We start from the raw sequence: 6,383 nt of genomic DNA on the forward strand, positions 1-6,383 counted from the left end.
ACAGCGCGTTAAATTAAAATCTTGTAAATCTGATTGGAAAGAAATCAATGCTGGAGTTCCGCAAGGCACAAAATTGGGGCCTTTGTTCTTTCTTATAATGGTCAATGATCTATCCAGTGAACTACCACTGTACAAGTACGTTGATGATTGTGCTATTTCTGAAGTTGTTAGAGTATGTGAACCGGATTTTCCAAAATTACAGCAAGAACTCGATAAGGTGTCTCAGTGGTCGAATGTGAACAACATGAAATTAAACGTAAAAAAAACTAAAGATTTCACCGTGTCCTTCTTGATCAATCAACCCCCGGCACAACCCTTGCTTGTCAATAACCTACCTCTGGAGGCTGTGAACTCTATCAAACTCCTGGGAGTAAATTTAACCTCCGACCTCAAGTGGACCACACACATCAGGCACATATCCTCTAAAGCAAGCAAACGCCTGTATGCCTTAAGGCTATTAAGAAGAAATGGAGTCCAACCTAGTGATCTTAAGGCGGTATATTGTAGTTTCATCAGACCTGTCCTGGAATATGCATGTCCAGTTTGGCATACCTCACTACCTAATTTCCTCACCGTTGAATTGGAACATATTCAGCAACGTGCGTTCAAAATTATTTTTCCCCATTTGTCCTACACCGAAAGCCTTAAAGACCTGAATTTACCTACCTTAGAAGCGAGAAGGGAACGGTTATGCAGAACCTTTTATAAAAATAATTATAATGACCCTTCGGGTAAAATTTCTAGTCTATTACCAAAACTTTTAACCCATGAGTACGATCTCAGACATCCTCGATCGATCTCTCTTTTTAAATGTCGAACGAAACGCTATAATGATAGCTTTTTGCCGTATAGCATACGTAAATGGAACTCTTTTTAATATTTTAATATTTTAGAACCTAATGTTAGCATATCTTTTTGTAGTTATGGTATTAACATGTTAGTAATTGTATTTCTGAGTATTTTATCACTGTAAATATGTAAATAGTCTTATTTCTGATACTTGTAAACTTGTGTTTTTCAGTTCGTTTTTGAACTGCCATTCAAGTACTTTAATAATAATCAATCAATCATCATATATATATATATATACAGCTTTGGCTAATTTTCCGATGCGCGATTCGATTTCGCTCGCATGATACGGCAATTCCTCCAAGAGGAACAAATAAACAGTTCTTTTGATGCTGATTTCGATTAAGTTTAGATTTAATTGGGGTTAATTAGAATATATTTAATACATGTATATTCTGGTCCTATTTTAATAATATCGCTGCTATTTCGCCGTTTAACAAGATATAGTCGTAGTATGGGCGCTTGACACGTCGCAGTTTGCACAGGATTGAAGATTTAATATAACTATATAAGCGCGACTACAAAGGCATTCATGTGGTTCATTTACATTTTAAAACAATTGAACTTCTATACTTTTTAAAGTACGATGCACTTCTGAATTTCGTGATCGAACAACATTTAGGTTGGCAAGGCATCTAAATGAGTATGAACTGTATTGTTTATGCTCAGATATATTGAAGACTGGCACGTGCACGGCACGCCGGAGTTAGCGCCAGAACAGGCGTCTTGTTTACTTTTGTTCGTACAACTGCGTAGCAACAATAACAAAGACGAATTCGGGCATAAGACGAATATATGCATGGATACGCTGCCCCATGTCCCCTTTAAGCCTCTAGCGACACCCCTAACGATTAGAAAGACATTCTTTTCACTACTGTTGTAATACAATTAAAATTGATGTAAAACTTCTTAAGTATGTTGACGACTATAATTTTTTGTTTATCAAGTCATAATCTTTAAGATTTTTAGCGTGTAACGATTTGCACAAGATCGGTACTCAGGCGGAAAAATCCTGTGTAAAGCCTTGAACACAAGGTATATTGATCATTCTGTCATCCAAGAAAAGTAAAATGTAGAACGTGCGACCTTTAAACTGTTTATTCATTCGAAATTATGTCTTTTATGAGTAGATACTTCGTTGTTTACCTTGTAGTTCGGTTTTTCTTTGACAAGTGCATGGTATATAATAAAAAACTTATTTATCGAGAACTGAGAAAATATTAATATGTTTTGTGGACACTCGACCATCAATATTTCTCTCGGCTTCGCCTCGTGTTATTGTTACAATATTGTTTCACAGTCAATATAAATATATGTTTTTGCAGGTGCAAATGAAGTTTGAAAATGGGTTGATAAAAAATCGCGATCGGTATGATATATATAAACTCGTCGTTTTTCTGCCATACCGATCGCTTTTTAGACTATAGTTATATGCTTTGATTTTGAGAACACACGACTACACAGCCATATAATAGCCTTAAAGTCAAAGTATACATTATGCACCTTTATATAACTACCAAAGTCTGCGTATATCATAGGTCCAGGTTTAACAGGTCATCATCCTCTTTTATAGAAGCAGCAGTGAATTAAACCAATAAATTAATACTAATATAATCGCAAAATTCTCTTCCTTAATTAATCGTTAATTAATCGTGAATAATAATTCTGGGTTCATTTGTCGGAAAAGCTTTTGTCGTTATTGTCGTTCACTCCCCTTCATGTCAAGAATATTCTAAAACGTGACGTCATACCCCGAAAAATAATCTTTCCGGACAGAGAGACACAAGAACGAGATGTTGGCAATATACAGTATAGGTCGGGTGAAAAGACTGGGTCGAGTAAAGACTCAAGAATAGTGTGCTACCTAATTAGGCAAATAGGGAAATTCATAAAATCACTGCCAAGTAATTAAGAGGAGATTTTTTAGATTATCGAGACACTAGCGCTCAAGAATACCGTGATGCTTTGCGCGAGTTTTAGAACTTTTGTTTATTTTTAAAATGGATGCAAGATTTTTGTTATTTTTGTTAACCCAGCCGTGTTTTGGAACTAAATCATTAATAATCTTGTGCAGAAATGGTTTAGCAATATTTTTTATGATATGATTTGTTTTGGGAGACGCTTCCAAGGCCATCAAGCCATCATCTGTTTACAACGATGATGTCCTTGTCGGTGGTCACGATGGTAATGAAGGAAGTGACGAGATCGAAGTTTTGGAGATGAAGCAACATCCTTTACGATCAGTAGCGTAGCCAACCAGTCGATTTGTCCCGCTATGCTAATATTTTCGTGTTTATTGACTGAATAGATTTCTAAAGACATGAATAATTATAATAACTCGAAATTTACATAGCGGGACAAAATCGTCAGGCTGACTACGCCACTGTTTACGATGGACAATGTTTGATGGTAAATTGCAAGCCAAATTGTATGTTCATGTCGTCATGGTTTATTGAGGAAAATTATACATCATAGGAGGATATGACAGGAATGAAAGAATACTGTCGAATGCAATTTACGAGATTGCTCTTACCCCACCTTATACTGCCAAGCTGCTGATGAGAATGACTGAGTAAAGAAGATAATTATAACAGAGCAGAACTTGTTAATGGAAAACTGTTTACCTTCGGCGGAACAACAACCGGGTTTTATACAAATGTTATTGATAGCGTTGTTGTTTATGATCTGATTACAAATGAGTTCAAGCCACCTCTATCGTTACCTTAGCCTGTTTGTTTCATGTCTACAGTCACATGGGGCAATATGATAATTGCTTTAGTCGGTAAGAAAAGGAATTGTCAGGTATTAAAATACGCCATGATGTAAGAGACTGAGACTGGGCAGAGTGATACACTGCCATTCATGATTTACAAAAGGAGTGCTTGCTCTGCAGTGATCACGAATGACGTAATTGTCCTATTCAGAGGAAGCAATAGGGAGCAGGGATACCTGAACTCTGTGGAATCTTTAATAATTGGCGGAGATGGCTGGAAAGAGCTGCCAGGAATAATAGAGAAAATAAATGCGTCTAGCACTGCAGTGAAACAACTGTAGGTAAGCTACCGACTAAATATTTACTAAAGGACGTTGAGGTCTCTCCACATGATCCAATTTTGGTTGGATCCAATTCTCTTCTGACGTATGAAATATAGTCAGTTACTGATAAGCTCTAGTGCATTGGCTTCAGTGGATTTACTGTTCATTCATACACATTACAAGACAGCACACTATAAAACATCCATCTGAAGCGAATTCGATCTGCCAAAATTGGATCACGTGAACACACCCTTGACATGTTCTCAACGGCATCGTCTCTGCGTCGCGAGAATATTGCAGTTGAATCATAACATGGTGATGAGCGTGAAATAATTATAATATACATATCAAAATATTCAACCGTCGAATCATAAAATATAACTGCTTCCACAGTTGAATTCTTATTAAATATTGGTAAAATTTACATATAAGCATTTGATAAAGAATGAATTTAAATTGAGAAGTTTGACATGTTGGCTAAGATTGAGATGAAGGCGAAATATGTTGGGTTTTGATTAAGTTTTTAACCCCTCGTTATTTTAAACGAAGCAAAATATTTCGTGCGCTACCCAGACCTAAATTTTTACGCTAATATTATGAAATAACTCGTGCAAATTTTTCGGACACAAAGATAGTCGTAAAGGTGAACAGAAATCACCTGTTTTCCTGCTGCATTACCTTGCACTTTAAGTTAAACTTTTCTATAGCTAAACCTTCAAAACAATAAAACAGCACAAATAATTATACTAAACGTCCAATGTTGTTTTTCGATTATTTATTTTTGATTTTCGCGACTATATAAGCTGCAAAGTGACATTTGTTTTATCAAAACTCTGAAGTACACTTTTGAGAACTCTTTTTAAAGTTTAAGCGATGATGTAAAGCCTTAAACGGTCGGTTAGCTCCTTGTAAAACACATACCCAGCTTGCACTTGTCAAAATAACAATGCATTCTTACAGCAAACACTGAATAAGCAGAATTATAGACACCTACCACTAAGATTATAATCTACGAGTCGTTTCTATTTCACCAACTGTTTCTGTGCTGTGATGATCTTTAAATATTTTATTATTGTTTTAATATATATTTGACCCCATGATTTCATTTTATATTTTTAAAAAATAGTTTGCAAAATGACGGCTAAAATGCTGACGCTATCATGCATGCTCTCTTTTTGTCTTAGACAATCAGCAAGTTGCAGACGACCGTTCTTTATTCGTTCAAATTTTGCACATGCGCACAACTACCATGACCATTGAACGTCCATGACATTTGGGCAACATTGGATTCCTCTATGTTGTGTCAGAATACCCGGGTGTAATTCCTAATCTCCGGGCGGAATTAGTACCCTCGCACGGCACTTCCCGCCAAAATACATTAAGAACTCTTTTCGAACTTAAAACGATGATGTAAAGGCTTAAATAGTCCGTCACGTCTTCGCAAAACCGAGCAAAACGACATACTGTACCAAGTTGTTCCTTTTCACCGCTAATTTTTCCAGTTCTGATAATATTTTAAACTCTTCCCAGTGTTTTATCTGTTACTTGATTCCACATTTCATAATGTGTTTTCGAAACATTTTTTTAAAAAAATAGTTTGGAAAATGACAGTTAAATTGCTAACGTTTTTCACTGAAACACGAACGTTTCGTCTAACCAATCAGCATGTTGCTAATTATCAGTCGTCACTCGCTCAAATTTTTTGCGTGCGCACAAGTACCATGACCATTGAACGTCCATGACATTTGGGCAACTTTGAATTCGCCTATGTTCTGTCAGAATACCCGGGTGTGATTCCTAATCTCCGGGCGGAATTAGTACACTCGCACGGTGCTCCGCACTAGCTCGGGGATTATAAGGAATTGTTTTGAACACAATAAAGATTGCGACGTGTCAAGGAATTGTGACACCGTATTATTGACTGACTAAAGATCAACTTGCATGGTGGAAATCCATCACAATTCTTCAACTTTTGTAAGTTTTATCTAATTACCTTTAACTGTTCAAACTGCATGACCTGGCACACGGAGTCAATAATGAGTTTTAGATAGACGTTTACGGGAAACCGCGGTTTCACGTTAGCGGTTTGACGTTGCGGTTGACCTGTTGTTGCAAATATGGCATTTAGCTAGCAATCGTTCACCTATACCTTATGATAGACGGATTTAAATTGGCATGCAATAAACAGTTTCGCGGTTAAATTGCTTCTAGCTATTTCTAATGCTTCTGTTATTTTTTAAATGAAATGTCGTTTACACCTTGTTCATTATCGGTTGGTCCTAATATCGGGTGTCATAGAAGGGACCGTTTCTTAAATTGAATATCTCTGCAAGTATTTAGGCTAAAGATACCGGAATACCACCAAACGATAGCGCTTGAAGAGGTCATATAAATTCTATATTCAACTCAGCAGTTAGTTATAAGCCGCACTTGTAATATAAGCCAAAATACTAGCTTGCGTTGTTATCTCAAATTACTCAGTGCCCATGGCAACCAAT

General features: G+C 36.5%; 1 protein-coding gene across 1 annotated transcript in view; it reads left to right on the plus strand.

Moving 5' to 3' along the window:
- The first annotated feature begins 5,775 nt into the window (after positions 1-5,775).
- LOC114536706 (neuronal acetylcholine receptor subunit alpha-5-like) overlaps positions 5,776-6,383 on the plus strand; it is a 13,778-nt gene continuing 13,170 nt past the window's right edge. Inside the window, exon 1 of the mRNA XM_028558060.1 lies at positions 5,776-5,859. The gene's annotated coding sequence lies outside the window, so the exon portion shown is untranslated. The remainder of the gene's footprint in view (positions 5,860-6,383) is intronic.

The sequence above is a fragment of the Dendronephthya gigantea genome, unplaced genomic scaffold (genome assembly GCF_004324835.1).
Source record: "Dendronephthya gigantea isolate DGI-Jeju-01 unplaced genomic scaffold, DenGig_1.0 000143F, whole genome shotgun sequence".
Classification (NCBI taxonomy): Eukaryota; Metazoa; Cnidaria; class Anthozoa; order Malacalcyonacea; family Nephtheidae; genus Dendronephthya; species Dendronephthya gigantea.